Genomic DNA, 17,584 nt, shown 5'->3' with positions numbered 1-17,584 from the left:
ACAGATTTCTGTATGCTATCCTGCAACCTTGCTGAATTCATTTATTAGTTCTAACTGTTTTGGGGTGAAGACTTTAGGGTTTTCCATATCATGCCATCTGCAAATAGTGACACTTTCACCTCTTCCCTTCCAGTCTGGATACCTTTTATCTATTTTTCTCGTCTGATTGTTGTGGCTAGGACTTCCAGTGTCAAATAGAAGTGGGGAGAGAGAGCATCCTTGTCTTGTTCCTGAATTTAGGGAGAAAGCTTTCAGCTTTTCACCGCTGAGTATTGTTTGTTGTAGGTTTGTCATAAATAGTCTTAATGTTGAGTTATGTTCCCTCTCTACCCATTTCAATGGAGTTTTTATCATGAACGGATGTTAAATTTTGTCAAATTCTTATTCTGCATCTATTGAGATGATAATGTGATTTATCCTTCCTTTTGTTAAAGTCGTATATCACATTGATTGATTTGTGAATGTTGAACCATCCTTGTGACCCTGAAATAAATCCCATCTGTTCATATTGTACAATCCTTTTTACATCTTGTTGGATTCAGTTTGCTAATATTTTGTTGAGGATTTCTGCATCTATATTCATCAAAGATATTGGCCAGTAATTTTCTTTTCTTTTTTTTTTCCTTGTACATCTTTGTCTGGCTGTGGTATTAGGGTAAGGTGGCCTTATAGAATGAATTTGGGGGTGTTCATTCCTCTACGTTTTGGAATAGTTTGAGAAGGCTAGGCATTACTTCTTTTTCATGTATTTGATAGAATTCCCCTGTGAAGCTGTCTGGTCCTGGATTTTTGTTTGCTGGAAGTTTTTTAAATTACAAGTTCAATTTTACTTCTAGTGATCAGTCTGTTCAAATTGTCTGTTTCTTCTTGACTCAGTCTTGGCAGCCTGTATGTTTCCAGAAATTTGTCCATTTCTTCTAGGTTGTCCAATTTGTTGGCATATAACTGTTCATAGTTTCTTTTGTGATTTTTTGTATGATCGTGGTAACAGTTGTTAGTTCTCCTTTAAAGACAGTCTCTTCAGCAAGTACTACTGAGAAAACTGGACAGCCTCATGTAAAACAATGAGATTAGAACTTTCTCTCACAAAATATACAAAAATAAACTCAAAATGGTTTAAAGACCTAGAGGTAAGACCAGAAAGGATAAAACTCCTAGAAGAGAACAAGGGCACAACACTGTTTGACATAAATTGTAGCAATATTTTTTTTGGATCTGTCTCCTAAGGCAAAAGAAATAAAAGCAAAAATAAGCAAGTGGGACCTAATTAAACATAAAAGCTTTTTGTGCAGCAGAACCACTGACAAGATGAAAAGAAAACCTACAGAATGGGAAAAAATATTTGCAAATGATGTGACTAACAAGAGGTTAAAATCCAAAATATACAAACAGTTTATATATAACTCAATATCAAAAAAACAAGCAACCCAATCGAAAAATGGGCAGAAGACCTGAATAGAAAATTTTCCAAAGAAGACATGCAGATGGCTAACAGGCACATAAAAAGATGCTAATATCACTAATTATTAGAGAAATGCAAGTAGAAACCACAATGAAATAGCACCTTATACCTATCAGAATGACCATCATCAAAAATTCTACAAATAACAAATGTTGATGAGGATGTGGAGAAAAGCGAACCCTCCTACACTGTTGGTAGGAATAGTGCAGCCACTATGGAAAACAGTATGGAGGTTTCCCCCAAAAAATCTAAAAATAGAACTACTATATGATCCAGCAATCCCACTCCTGGATATGTATCTGGAAAAAATGAAAACACTAATTTGAAAAGACACATGCACCCCAATGTTCATAGCAGCACTATTTGCAATAGCAACACACGAAAGCAAGCCAAGGGCCCATCAACAGAGATTGGATTGAGGAGATGTAGGATACAATGGAATATTACTCAGCCACAAAAAAGAATGAAATTCTGCCATCTGCAGAAACATGGATGGACTTAGAGAATATTAAGCTTACTGAAATAAGTCAGACAGAGAAAGACAAATATTGTATGATATCACTTACATGTGGAATCTAAAAATGAATACAAATGAATGTACATGCAAAATAAGAACAAACTCACAGATATAGAAAACAAACTTACTGTAACCAAAGGGAAGAGAGAAGGGGGGAGGGGCAAGATAGGGGTAAGGGATGAAGAGATACAAACTACTAAGTACAAAATAGAGAAGCAGTAAGGATACACTATATAGCACAGGGAACCAGAGCCATTATCTTATAATACCTATAATAGAGAAACATCTACAAAAATACTGAATCACGATGCTGTACACCTGAAACTAATGTAATATTGTAAATCAACTATATTTCAATTTTAAAAATTGAGATCAAACTAAAAAATAATTTAAAAAATAGAATTTCCTTTGAGGGAAAAAAACAAGTGGCTAAATATGTACAACATAAAATTTCCCATCTTAATCTTTAGATATTTTTTAGCTGTGGTAAAATATGTGTTATATAAAATTTACCACTGTGACCATTTTTTAAAATGCCCAGTTCAGTAGTGTTAAGTGCTTTCACATCCTTCATGCCTTTTAAAACTGCTTGGCTCTCATACTGGCTTCCTCCACTTCCTACTCTGAGGTGATGGCCCACTTCAGTTTGGGCAGCAGAAGTGATACTTTGGTAACTGTGGAAAAAGAGAATGATTTTACTATTTTCAAATCATTATAAAAGGCTCTTGGATCTTTCATAAGGGGGATAGCATAAAGTTCGCATTTTGAGGCAAGGCAAGAAAAATTTAGACGTGAAATTTTTTCTCTGTCCTTTCCCCTCCTCCCTCCCCTCTGCTGTGCACTGTGCATCTGCTCTGTGCGTGAACCAGACCCCCCCAGTGGCAGAAATACCTGCTCAACCATAAAAATCAATTGTTTTCTGATGCCAGCCATTAACTCCTTAGGAGATAACATTCCTTTCTCAATCCTTAAGGGGTCACTGATGATGTGACCCACCACTCACCTTGTACCTGCAGACATCTTCAGTGAGCTTTATGTACAGGCCAGTATATCATTTCCCTTGGAGATAGTGATTAATGCAGAACAGACTGGTCAGACGACCTGGGGAGATACTGGGCCACACCTAATGGAAGCTCTCCACTTAAATGTTTACTTCGGACCTGATTGATGCTACTAGATATATTTTTTGTATTCTGTCTATTTTATAAGATTTGTTTTCTGCATTACCAAGTGTGTGACTAAGACCCTGATAAAATGAATGATGACTGGGTGACTTGAAAAAATTGATCAAATATATACTTGGATAAGACAAATGATTGTAATAGTGTAGCTCTACATATGGGAAGAAGCAACAAGACAGAACCATTTCCTGGACCATAGCAGGCTAGTCAGACAGGCAGTCCAGAGGCTTTTGGCTACTGTTACCAGAGCCTAGTCCAGTAACAGCACATGGAGTGGCCTGTCAACCAAGTCCTCCCCTGACCTGGGAATGAGCGTTCCTAGCACCGTGGGACAGAGAGATCACGAAATGCCTCCCAAATCTTAGTAGAAATTAAGACCAAAAGGGAGAGATTGTCAAACAAAGAATGCTGCCCACCCTCTATTTTTCCAGGAATCTAGTCTTCAGCCCCTGCAGTCGCTGACCCTACACAGCACACCCTGAAAGGAATTCAGGGCGAAGATCAGGATGAGGCATTCTGTGCTCTGGGAAAACTGTCAGAACCGGTCCTCAGGTGGTGAGATGTTTTCAGAAGAAAATTTTATGAATCCTGTTTCTTACATTTTTCCACACTTAGAAAAGGACTGAAACCATTAACTGAGATACCTGTTCCTTACAAACAGCAATAACCTCCTCCCAAGATGTGTGCTTGTTTGCATGTACCCCCTTCTTCAAAATCATGTATATGGCCTCCCTTTATCTCTTTGAGCTCTCTAAGAGACTGCCTCTCAGGTTATATCCTCAGGTTGGCTTGAATAAAATTTCCCATTTCCTTTTTAGATTGGCTATTGATTAATTTGTATCCACAAAGGGCAGTTAGAATGGCCTTTAGTATATGGAAATTCAGAGTTAAATTCCATCCATGCAACACTCTCACATGGCAACAAAAATTTTTTTAACATTTTTTATTGATTTATAATCATTTTACAATGTTGTGTCAAATTCCAGTGTAGAGCACAATTTTTCAGTTATACATGAACATACATATATTCATTGTCACATTTTTTTCTCTGTGAGCTACCACAAGATCTTGTGTATATTTCCCTGTGCTATACAGTATAATCTTGTTTATGTATTCTACAATTTTGAAATCCTGTCTATCCCTTCCCACCCTCTGCCCCCTTGACAACCACAAGTTTGTATTCTATGTCTATGAGTCTATTTCTGTTTTGTATTTATGCTTTGTTTTTTTTTGTTTTTGTTTTTTAGATTCCACATATGAGCGATCTCATATGGTATTTTTCTTTCTCTTTCTGGCTTACTTCACTTAGAATGACATTCTTCAGGAGCATCCATGTTGCTGCAAATGGCGTAATGTCGGTTTTTATGGCTGAATAGTACTCCATTGTATAAATACACCACTTCTTCTTTTTCCAGTCATCCGTTGATGGACATTTAGGCTGTTTCCATGTCTTGGCTATTGTAGATAGTGCTGCTATGAACATTGGGGTGCAGGTGTCATCCTGAAGTAGGGCTCTTTCTGGATATAAGCCCAGGAGCAGAATTCCTGGGTCATACGGTAAGTCTATTCCTAATCTTTTGAGGAATCTCCACACTGTTTTCCATAGTGGCTGCACCAAACTGCATTCCCACCAGCAGTGTAGGAGGGTTCCCCTTTCTCCATAGCCTCTCCAGCATTTGTCATTTGTGGATTTTTGAATGATGGCCATTCTGACTGGTGTGAGGTGATACCTGATTGTAGTTTTGATTTGCATTTCTCTGATAATTAGTGATATTGAGCATTTTTTCATGTGCCTATTGATCATTTGTATGTCTTCCTTGGAGAATTGCTTGTTTAGGTCTTTTGCCCATCTTTGGATTGGGTTGTTCGGTTGTTTCTTATTAAGTCTATGGCAACAAAATTTTGACTTGTGGCTTTTCCAAAAGCTGGAAACAGGCAAGATCTTGGCTATTGCAGTACTGCCTCTAAAAGAAGATTGCTAAACTCTTACTCCAATCAACATTTTATCAGACACATTGCCCTTTCAGATTGCTCTTGAAAGCCAAGGAACAGGCATATGCAACATGACAGGAAAAATAGATATGTAAGATGAGGAGCTATTTTTGCCCCAATCTCTAAGGAGTTAATTTGGTCCATTTTATGTTGCATTCATACCACATTGACACTGCTTTTCTATGACTTCTCCTGTGGGTTTACACAGAATTGCTTTTCCAAGAAGCTCAAAGTGCATGCGATGACATCCTATCACTAAACTTCATAATTTTATGTGAAGTGGGAAAGAGGCGAGAACTGTTAGCCTCGCTGTAACATGGAGACACAGAAGAGTGATGTAGTTAAACCGTTTGCCTGGGACATACTGGTTTATACTGGTCTATCCTAAGAGAAGACTGACTACAAGACATACTTGTGAAAACTTACACAAGAAACAGAGTTGTTTAAAAGCCCTAGTTATTACTGTTTTCTTTTTAGATCTTATGGAAAGACTGAGGGCCATTAATTTCGTCACCATGTTGGCAGAGAAAAGGAGAGGCACTTTGACTTGTGTGTTCCAAGCGTGGGCTTGGAAGTGAGCCCATCCTGAGTCTGAGGCCCAGCCCCACCGCTCAAAGCCCTTGGTACGTGAGTTAACATTTCTGTGCTTCAGGTTCCTTCTTTGCAAAGTGGAAACAATAATCATAGACACTTCATACAGTTATCACTAGGGTTAGATGAAGTACACAGTAAGCACTCGGCATTGTGCGGATCACATAATAAATCAGGGCTTGATAAATGCAGGGGAAAAGATAATGGCTTCACGTAAGTGGCTGCTTATCGGACCCCTGATCCAATACTTTATGGGGTTTCTTTTTTTTAAGATAGTTTTTAAATGGAAGTATAGTGGATGTACAATGTTGTGTTAGTTTCTGGTGTACAGCATAGTGATTCATGTGATATATATACACACACATATATATGTATTATTTTTCATATCCAATACTTTGTACTTGAAGAAGAGTTGTAGGGGATGGCATGGGAGGAACTGGGAGAAATTTGAAGATCTAGATTTTTTAACCTGTCTACTGTAATAAAAACGGACAATGTGAGAGCTGTTTCAGTTTTATATGGGGACTTACTGAGGACAACAGCCCAGGAGACAGCCCCTTAGATAGCCCGGAGGAACTATTCCCAAGAGGTAATGGGAGATCAGTGTCGATGTGATTTTGGAGAAGTGGGTATGTGTACTCAGGCACACATCTCAGAGGAAGATTGCTGCCAGTCACAAGGAACAGATGCTTTAGTTAATGGTTTTAGTGCTTTTCTAAGTATGGAAAGATGCAAGAATTTGGGTTGATAAAATTTTCTCCTGAAAACATCTAACCACCTGAGGGCCAGTTCTGACAGTTTTCCCAGAGCACAGAATGCCTCATCCTGATCTTCCCCCTGAATTCCTTCCAGGATGTGCTGTACAGGTCAGTGAGTGCAGGGGCTAATGACTTGATTTTTATAGAACTGGATGGTGGGCAATATGCTTTAGTTGGCAAAACCCTTAAGTCCAATCTATCCATTCCTTAACATTCCATCATCAGGTAGCCATCTAGATTTATCTTTTCTATGTAGACCCCCTGCCAGCTGGCCAACTGAGGAAGCAACCAGGATACTAATTTCACTGATTTCACACACAGGATGCTAATGAGCAATGGCTGAATCAGATTGAAATAAAAATAATAGTTTTCTTGCAACCTAAATGTCCATTGACAGATGACTGGATAAAGAAGTTGTAATATATTTACACAATGGAATACTACTCAGCCATAAAAAAGAATACAATAATGCCATTTGCAGCAACATGGATGGACCTAGAGGTCATCATTCTAAGTGAAATAACCCAGAAAAAGAAAGAAAAATGCCATATGATATCACTCATATGTGGAATCTAAAAAGAAAAGAGAAAAAAAAGACACTCTGAACTCATCTACAAAACAGAAACAGACTCACAGACATAGTAAACAATCTTATGGTTATCGGGAAACGGGGTGGGGAAGGGATAAATTTGGGAGTTTGAGATTTACAAATGTTGGCCACTATATATATAAAAATAGATTTTTTTTAAAAGTTTCTGATATATAGCACAGGGAACAATGTTCAATATCTTGTAATAACCATTAATGAAAAAGAATATGAAGATGAATATATGTATGTATACGCGTGACTGGGACATTGTGCTGTACACCAGAAATTGACACATTGTAACTGATGGTGTTTCAATAAAAAATAATAATAATCATCATAATGGTTTTCTTGCATTGTGTGTCTATGTTACTTTATGGTGGATTAATAGAGGTTCATTAAGGGATAATTTGATTTCATTCAGTGTGGTTCATTACTTTTTATTTTTTCCCTTTTATTGCCTAAGAATAACAGTTAATTAACAATTCAGGGGGCAATCCAATTAACACAGGTAGACAAGAGAGACAAGATGCAGAAATTGCTCCAGGGCCCTCAGTAAACCCAGGCACATTTGAGGTTGTACGGCTTTGCATGTGACCTCCCCTCTCTCAGGGAGCTAGTTTCTGGTTGAAGAGTTACAGGTGGCAAATGGAAAGGATGAATGATACAGTGTCCAAAAGAGAACACCTTTCTATTACTGATAGAATAATAAGAATTCCTAAATCCCAGCCACTTTTGATGTGGACAAGTGTTAATTTTAACATTTGTTCCTAAAGTTAGGACATACAGTATGTCATGGGATCATGGTAATTTAACAGAAAATGAAAGTGTAGATATTAAAATATGAGGCCTTTTCTTACTCCTCAGCAGAAATTTGCAACTAAAAAGCCTCGGAGTAAATGGCCCTGATGGCTTCCCTTTACAAAGTTCCTGAAAATTGTGTTTCTTCCATTCACTTTGCTTCTGATTCTTGCTCATATATCCTAGCTAATCTGGGAGGGGATGGGGGGCGGGGGGAAGGATGGGGGAGGACGGGGAAAATCAGAAGAATTGTACTTCAAAGACTGATGTCAAAAATGTTGAGAAGTGAACGTTTTTCAGTCCGCCCAACTCCGATCAATCTAGGCTGTGTTTGAAAGGAAGAGTTTGGAGGGAAATTTCTCACATTAAGGATGAGAGAAGGAAAGTCATGTGAACTTACCCAGGATGGAAAACTGAGGTTGAACCTTCGGACTTTGTCACCCCGTCTGTCGGTGTGTTGCCAGGGGAAGGACACACCCACTTACAGCTCACTGCAGTCAATCCTGTATCCTCTAAGTTAGGCTCATGAGCAAAGGCACACGGCATTCTCTGTTGAATGGCTGGGGGTCGGAATCCCTGCTTTGGCAGAATGTCCTGTCCATGGCTTTTCAGTTGATTTCTGTCTGGAGGACTTCTCTTGGCTCCCAGGTCCTTTAAATAGAATGGAAAGATGAAAACGGCAATATTGGACAAGAAGAGTATAACACTTGCAATATCCACGCTTGATTCTGGCTTGGTTTCAGAGTTTTAATGATTTAAAAAAGAAAAATAAATCAATGCATCAATTGACTAGTTTAATTCAGCTGAGATTTACTGAGTCTGTTTTCACAGCTTAGCCAGGAACAAGAGGGCAGACCTGGCCTGTCCCTGTGGCCACTTGGAAGGCCTCTCAAAGAGATGAGATCTGGGACTGGGGCAGATAAGTTGGAGTCTTCTCCAGTTCATATTTATGCCTCTCTGAATGAGCTCAGGGACCTGGATGTTGGGCCAGATTTAGTGCCAACCAAAAGTTCTAGCAGGAAGCTTACAAGGCAAGTAGTCCCTGGGGTAGAACATGGCCACTGGGACCTGACCGAATTAACTAGGGTGCATGCATGAGATGGAAGTCTGTGCAGTCTTCAAAAACTGCAGGGGCCACATGGCATAGAGAAATATGCAGCGTGCAGTTCTGTGGTTTAGGAAAACAGCAGGTTAGAGTGCAGTGTGATCCAATTTTTTAAAAAAGACATATGCACTGCAAAAGAAAAAAAAAAGGTCAAGAAAGTTGTACATTCATAACGCTTATTTCTGGATGGTGATGTTCCTAGAAAACTTAATTTTCTTTTTTATAATTTTCAATGTTTTTCAAAAATAGCCTTAATAAAATAAATACACAAATAAACGGCTGTTGTTCATCGTTCTCTACCTAAGTGTAATTCTCACAGATTATAATTAATTACAGATTATTAGAGGACAAAAATATAATTAGGTTAATTACAGCAATTTCAGGTTGCTTTGTAGGCACTCTGTGCCTCTGAGCTCATAACAACAACAAGCACGAATCTTAATTCTCTTTTTCAAATAGCTGTTAAAAGAGGTAACCTGCTCGAGGCAACCATAAACTGTGTCAGGGTCACTCTATCATTAGTGGTACCCGACGGCAGGTGGCAGGAAGGTCGGAATCAGTGAGCTCAGATTCCAGGAACCCGAGGTTCTTCGAGGGGCCAGGCATGCAATAGGCGATGGGTCCCTTCTCTTTAACAGCCACTAATGGGCATGCCTGTCTCCTTTGATCTGCTCCTTCGGATGGGAGCAGGTTCCCTTCCTCCCATGCTCCTCCTGAATGGTGCATTCAGCATCTCTTGTCCCTCTCTTAAATCAGGGCTGGAAGACAACTGTGCTAGTGATCCAATTTTATTGACATTGAGCCCAGTAAACTCTGTGGAAAGATGAGGCCTGGCGGCTTTCAGTCTCTCTCTTCCATTCTCTCTCTCTCTCCTTTTTAGATAAATCCAATTAGCCCTAACCCTTTTACATTTCTGACAAAAGGGTCAGCAAATTGTTTAGATCAGAAGGGAAGCACCTTATTAGGATGCTGTGAAGATACTAAATAAGATATATCCGGGAGACTAAGGGATATGTGGCAATTATTCAACAAGTAGTATTGTATTCTTAATTCTTCCATCTATTCAGAAACCATTTCTGGGCGGGGAAGGTATAGCTCAGTGGTAGAGTGAGTGCTCAGTATGCACGAGGTCCTGGGTTCAATCCCCAGTCCCTCTATTAAAAAGAAGGAAAGAAACCTAGTTACCTCTCCCCAATAAAAAAAAAAATTTTTTTTAAGAAACCATTTCTTGAAAATGACCTAAGTGCTAAGAGCGCTCTGCTAAGACCTGAAGACAAAGAGATGAACGTGATACAGCCTCACCCTCCATCTAGCGCAGAGAGGATGTACTTAAACAAGAAACGACAAGATAGTGTTACAGTGGCTGCAAGACACACTGGATGTTATGGGAAAAGCAGGAGAGGGGCACCCCCAGCTCCCTAGTCACCTAGCTTTTTAACATAAGAGGGTCAGCAAAAGCTCCAAGGTGAGCCGTGAAGGATGAGGACGAATAAGCAGACAAGACCGCAGGGAAGCACCGTAGGCGGAGGGAGCAGCAGGTGTGAGAGCACAGAGGCACACAACAGCACGACTCGCGGGGAATGGCGGTGGCTTGCTGAAGGCACGTCTGGGTGCGACCCCTTCTCACACCCCCTCAGTGGAATGATGACGTGCTACCGTCCACAGACAAAGAGTTTTACTGTTCATAGCTAACACCCCTGCAATGTAAAAGAAAGTAAAAGCAGGTCCTTGCTTTGGGCATGTTCGAATTGGTATAAAATCCTCCCGGGATGATGTTCGGAGGCAGCTTTTCTTAACCAACCGGTTCCTCTAACTCTCCCCAGGTCTCAGTGTCCGCATTCCAGGAGGAACAGGGGTTAGGGGGTCTGTGGGGGGAGGCAGCGGAGGGCTCTCTCCTCTTTCGGCTCTGCCTCTCCCCTCCTGCCTCCTTTCTTTGGTCCATTTCAACTCTTTTGTCCCCTCTGCTCCCTGCACCGCCCAGCGTCACATCTCTTCTTGTGCTGAGTCTTAGGGAGGTTGTCAATCATTCAGTTCTGTCCACTTCTGCTGCCTGATCTGGCAGAAGGGGCTTCAAATCAAGTTAGTGGGGAAGAGAGGCCATGATCTGGCCTCAGGGTCAAATGTCTGAAAGATCTTCAGAACTTTAATATGATCTTCGTTTAGCTATCTGGTAACAAAGCATGGGTGAATTTTCTATTGTCTGTCAATGTCTCTGCCTGCTGGGGGAGCATTCTCAGTTTGGTGATGTGTAGACCATGGGGATGGGGAAAAATTGCAGGATGAAAATCCATCATTTGACCACAGAGGAGGAGCCATGGTAGTGAGATGGGAGAGGTGAGCAGGGGTCACATGATGAAGGGCACGGCACGTCCTGAGAAGGAATTTGAACCACCCAATGATTCTCCACCAGAATTAAGGAAGAGGGCCAACCCTCTTCATGGCTTCCCTCACTGCAACCCCCATTCTGGTGGGAGTGTGGTACAGCCTTCAGGTGTTCAGGGTCACTATAGGAGATAAAATATTATAAATGAGGAAATTGTACCAGGAGGTGTTCTGTTTTTGAAAGATCTCTCTGGCAGCAGGGTGGGAGAAGGATTAGAGACTAGCAAGGCTGGAGGCATGAGGCATGAGGACCAGCAGACCAGTGAGGAAGCAGCTGTGGTCATGTAGAGGGCTGATGAGGGCTCAAAGGCAGGCAAGGGTGTAGTGAACGAGGAGCAAACACCAGACCCGAGAGGTACTTAGGAGGCAAAATCAATAGCATTTGGCGAGTAGTCGGAGGTAGGAGCTGGCTGCCTGTACCCTCCATGCACATGTTCTCATCCGGCTGTGTTGGCATTATCGATTATTCTTCCACCAGGACAGGAGCCAAGAGTGTCTTGTTTCCAGGCTGAGTTTCCAGCCCAGAGCACAGTCCCTGACACATAACAGGTCTTTTACAAAGATTTGCTGGACGGATGAACGAACACATGATTGAATGACATGAAGAATGACTCACATGTGGATGGCTTAAATGACCGGATGGTCATGGGAGCGATCGATGAAGGGAGGAAGATCAGGAGGAAAAGGAGGTTGGAGTCCAAAATCGCAATTTTATTTTCATCATGTTGTGTTGGAGGTGCCTATGGGATCTCCAGGGCAGATGTCAGCTGCAGCTGGAGCCCAGGGCAGTCCTGGGCTGGTGTCACAGACTAAGGAGTTGTCAGGGCACAGACAGACATCCACAGCACAGGTGTTGGTGGGACCAGTATAGAGAATGAAGCAAAGAAGAGCAGGAAGTTCTTTTCTAACCAGAAGTCTGGTGTTTTTAAAAATTTGCCTTTGCTATTGTTTTTGTGTTTATTGAGCTGTAATTCACATACCATAAACATCACCAATTTTAGGAATACAGTTAAATTTCTTTTTGTATATTCACAAGGTTGTACAGCAGTCATGACTAATTCTAGAACATTTTCATCATCCTCAGAAGAACTCCTGTACCCAGTAGTAGTCATTCCCCATTCCCTGCTCCCTCCAGGCCCTGGCATCCACAAATTATCTTCCTGTTTCTATGGATTTGCCTACTGTGGTTATTTCACATAAGTGGAATCACACAATACGTGGCTTTTGTGTCCAGTTTCTTTCAATTAGCATAATGTTTTCAAAGTCCATCCGTGTTGTAGCCTGTGTCAGTACTTCATTCAGAAGGCTCGTGTTATGGGTTTACAATAGCCAAGACATGGAAGCAACCTGTGTCCTCTGACAGATGACTGGATAAAGAAGATGTGGCATACATGTATAATGAAATACTAATCAGCCATAAAAAAAGAGTGAAATAATGCCATTAGCAGCAATATGGATGGACCTAGAGATCACCATACCAAATGAAGTAAGTCAGAGAAAGACAAACACCATATGATACCATTACATGTGGAATCTAAAAAAAATGATACAAATGAACTTATTTACAAAACAGAAACAGACTCACAGACACAGAGGACAAATTTGTGGTTACGGGGGGAAAGAGGGAGGGAAGGATAAATTAGGAGTTTGGGATTAGCAGATGCACACTACTATATAGAAAACAGATAACAAGGTCCAACTGTGTAGCACAGGGAACTACATTCAACAGCTTGTAATAATCTATAATGAAAAAGTATATATATATATATATATAAATGCAAAGTAATCACTTCTCGGCCACCCTACGCAGTCTTCTGAATGTATACAGATTTTTGTGTAGTATGTTTGCCTAAATTGAAGCATACTCTGTGTGAGTGTCTAGCTACAAGTGTCCCTATTAAGTAATATAATTTAAAAATAATGTTGATTTTTAAACAGTTAATAAAGGAGCAATAGGTGCTTATAAAAAAAAAAAAGGCTGGTGGTTTAATCTTGAGCAAAGTTCCTGGAAGTCCTATCCTTGACTTACAAAGCTCTCTCAGACCTTTCAGATATATCCTTCAGTGTCCAGATGGTGGGTGCCTTCATTAATCTACAGAATTTGGAACAACTTTATGTTGAAAGGAGTCTTAGAAAGCATCCCTAGCCACTCCCCGCAGGTGTCCCTGACTTCTGTGGCCCACAGGGATCTCTCCTGTCTCAGACTCCTAGGGCACTCACGTGCGCCCTGTACAATTAATGCCTGGTTCTGTACATTCTTCCTGTCTCACGTCTCGAATCAGCCTCAAAGCTCCTGGAGGCAGAGGGCAGGAAGAGTCCTGTGCTCCATTTTTCTTTTATTGTTTGCAACACTTAAGCACACCATTGCATGAGGCTCTTCCCCACAATTAAATAGAAACCAAAATGGCACTTAAATAATCCCTCTACCAGCTAAAAAAAAAAATTTCCAGGAACACTATTACTTTGTTTTTAAAACGGACTTTATTTTTTCTTAGACTCTGATAGACCGCTCTTGGCTTAACTGCCCAGTTCATGGTTATTTCCCATTTGCTGGGAGCTGGTCCTCTTCTTCCCGAAGTCAGGATCTGGCTAGAATGCCCTGGTCCCGCTGCACTGGTTGTTTACGGCTGGTGTCCATTCACTAAGAATAGACACCAATTATTAATATTTCCAACACCGTTCCTGGGCTACCACCCACACTGTAACAGCGGTAGGCTCCATGCAGCTGTTTTTTTTCCCAGTGTGACAAAGCCATCCTGGTCACAGATAGATGGTCCAGAAAAAGGAACGTGACCCAAGCGTTGCCGATTAGACCCCTTTCAAGAGGAATTTAGGATTGGTTCCTTCTTAGTCTATATGATATTTTGAACAACAACAACAAAAATGAAAATGCAGGAGCATTCAAACTGGAAAACCAGACAAAGCCTGCCTGAGCAGATGAGAGAAAGAAAACAGTGACGGGTTCCCACAGAGAAGGGAGAGAGGGATCTAGAGTCTTGATGCCATTTGAACCCTTGATTCTAATTCACTCTTGCAGGCTCGCTGCATCTCGCCCTTGAGTTCCACTAAATGCCTGTGTATCTTTATGCGTTGAGTTAATTTATTGAGATTATATTATTCTTGTTTTGGGGGGAGGCCAGAAAGGAGAAGGGTTACTTGTGTTTTGCTTTTTCCCCCACCCCTACCAACTCCCACCCTTGCACCCAGGCCAATGTTCACTTGACCATGCATCTTTGTGGCTGCAGCGACTGTCAAATATTGCTAATATCATCTTTGCTTCTCAAACCCACATTCCCACACACCTGCACGCACCCTAACCTTCAGTTCCCGCCAGCACAATGGGATGCAGGATCTGAATCAGGTTTTGTTTGAGTCAAAGGAAACTGACTAAGGTTCCATCACTTTCACGTGGGTGTTTCAGGTACATCTCTCTTTCTAGCTTTAGCTAGCGCAAGCGAGTTTCTGCGATTGGTAACGAAAAGAGTTCTAACTGAGAATGCTTTTGACACAGACAGAAGAGTTTTTAAAAAGTAGAGTTGGAAGGGACTTTAGAAATCACTCCATCATTTGAGAGATGAGAAAACTGAGGTCCAGAAAGCTAAAGAAACTGGTCTGATATCACACATGTGTATCCGAGGGGAGGCTGTGGGTCATCTCACATTCCTTCCAGGTGTCGTCCTTTCAGCATTCTCCCTCTCAGTCTCACACCCCTGGTATCAGGCAAATATGGAAGATACATTATTTAGTGACAGAAGAAATATTAAGTAATGCTTGTACTTCTTACCCTGTCACTGATGAGAAAGGTATAATTGCACTTCAGGGGGTATGTGGCCAGTTTGAATTTATCCTTGTTGAATTGCTAGGAGATTGACAGTGGCTGATGAGCAGGAACTCATTCCCACTGTGGGATGGTGGTTTAATTCAGTAATTATCAAAATAAAGGCAACACTGAACCAGCTAGGACCCATTAAAAGGTTTTCCTGCTTTTTCTTTGCTAACTGCCAAGTGGTCTGAGCGACCCGATAACTCCACCAGATAATGACACGCCCAGCAACTATCTTCTCTAATGATTTCCACTTCCACTTTCTGCATCCTCTGTCCTAGTCTAAACTCAGCAATGCAGAAGGTCTTGAGTCATCAAGGATGTCCTGTGTCACCAGTCATGACACGCTTCTCTGATCAGCTGAGTCCCAGCCAGGCTGCAGGTAGCAAGTGTACTGCCAGGCACAGTAAAATGCCTGGTGTCTAGCCAGATGCCACAAATGTGCCAAGATGAAGCATGACCCCAGCCTGTAGACACTCCCCATGTCGGCCAGGATGGAGCATGCTCATCTAAGGGCAAATCTAAAACAAGCTGGATGGACTCAGGTTTAATTAACCCATTCAAGGTAACAATCCTGTATTTTGACCCAACTTGGGTCACTACTCTCAGCTCCACGGTAGATACATCATATAAATCTTCTCTGTTTCAGTCTTTTTATTCTGAAGTACACCATTGACTTACTTCCGAGTCTCCGTTACTCAGAATCTCATGGCTTTATCCACACTATACATTTGGTTGGCTACTTTCTCATTTGTTACCAAAAGAATTACATTTAGCCAAAGAACCACTGTTCACCCCAGGCTATCAATTTCTTGAAGGCAAATGCCGTCAATTTATTTTTTTTGGCTATTGCCAGAATAAAAGCATTTAAAAATCCCTTAAAACCCTGAGTATAACTACTTCATGATGATCCCCCAATTCAATTTAGCAGCAACGTATCCATTCCCTTCTGTAGTGGTTATCGGTTTCTGCCTGGCAGCCTTTCCCTTAGAAGTTTGACCTCCCATCCTGTGGCAGTGCTGATAATCACATCACTCCACTTCGCCTGGACTGTGGATCAAGACTGGACACAGGCTGGCCAATCAGAGTTTCCTAACCCCTTGGCCACAAGGATGAGTATGTAACCCAAACTGGACCATCTGGTGTTTTCTCTGGGACTAGCAAGAATCATTAGGAAAGTGACATTTTTTTCTCTGTGTCATCTGCTTAGTGAAGACCGTGTAAACCCAGTGCTGCCACTGGGATACTGATTGCTGTTTGGGGAGACTCTGGCCTGTGCAACTTAAAGAAAGACTGCTGGACCTGACTCTGGAAATACTTCTGTTAGTAAAGGAGACAGCCATGGTCCCTTTTATTTTCCTCTCTTCTGACTTGAATGCATATATTATGGCTGGAGCTGAGGCAGCCATCTTGAGACCATGAGGGAAAGACAAAGGGAATCACAAAGATGTCAGCCTTCAACACATCTTAAATCTTTATACTTAAAAGCCCAGTGGGGAAAAAGAACCTCACTCCCAGAAGTCTCAGTAATAAACTCACGAATTCTCAATGATCCTGAGGAGTCTTCAGCCCATTCCTGAAGCAATCACTGGTTGTCCAGGAGGGTGCAAGACTCTGATTGGTCAGGATTGGGTTACCTGCTACATCCAGATCTACTCCACTAAAACCACTCCAACAGGGGTGGGGGTCTGAGGAGGTGGGGGGAAGGGTAGGAGGAGGCCAGGGAGCAGGAGGCTAGGAAGGGAAAGATACTCGAGACAGAAATCTTGGACTTGCCCTGGAATTTTGGTGAGGGGACTCCCAAAACACCCAATGTCCATTAAGCAATGTCTGCAATTCAGGGGACTAGGAAGGATACAGATTCTATGAAGAAAGTCTACGTGAGAGAGATACGAAAACAAAACAAAACAAAAAAACAACTAAAAAGACCGTATAGCAGCATCCAAGGAAGAGAGGAGAATATTTGTTTAGCATCTACCACGTGGCAGGAACTGTTCATACAGTATCTCATTTAATCCTCACATAACCCTGAAACATAGACTTTTTAACTTCTCAGTTGACAGAGTATCAGAGTGAACTGATCCAGCAAGAAGGCTGGGATGAGACAGTGTAAGATGGGGACTGGACATTTGGGAATAGGACGTCACAGCTGACTTTCCTGATGGCTGTTTCAGAAGAGCCGGGAGGGTCCCAGGGACTGAGCAGGTGGTTACTCTCCCAGGAAGTTTGACAAGGAAAAGAAGGAGAAAGGTGGTACCAGTATATAGCTGTCTAAATATGTCTCCCCAGCCAACAAGTGGGCTCCTCAAAAGGCAAGGACCTTTTCTGTCTCCCGCCTAGGAGAAGACCTCACCCACGGTATCCATCACTACTAAGTATTTTGAAA

At 41.5% G+C, this 17,584-nt stretch overlaps 1 non-coding gene across 4 annotated transcripts in view; it reads right to left on the bottom strand.

Annotated features, from left to right (window-relative positions):
* Positions 1-2,410: 2,410 nt before the first annotated feature.
* LOC105099529 (uncharacterized) overlaps positions 2,411-17,584 on the bottom strand; it is a 57,142-nt gene continuing 41,968 nt past the window's right edge. For 3 of the 4 annotated variants that reach the window (XR_010376921.1, XR_010376920.1, XR_010376918.1), the window contains one exon: positions 8,102-8,539. This is a non-coding gene — a transcript (uncharacterized LOC105099529). Of the gene's footprint in view, positions 5,462-8,101; positions 8,540-17,584 lie in introns of those variants that run through there. The other variant, XR_010376919.1, reaches the window with a different exon arrangement.

This window comes from Camelus dromedarius, chromosome 19 (assembly GCF_036321535.1).
Source record: "Camelus dromedarius isolate mCamDro1 chromosome 19, mCamDro1.pat, whole genome shotgun sequence".
In the NCBI taxonomy this organism is placed as follows: Eukaryota; Metazoa; Chordata; class Mammalia; order Artiodactyla; family Camelidae; genus Camelus; species Camelus dromedarius.
This window is presented reverse-complemented; position numbering and strand designations above follow the sequence as displayed.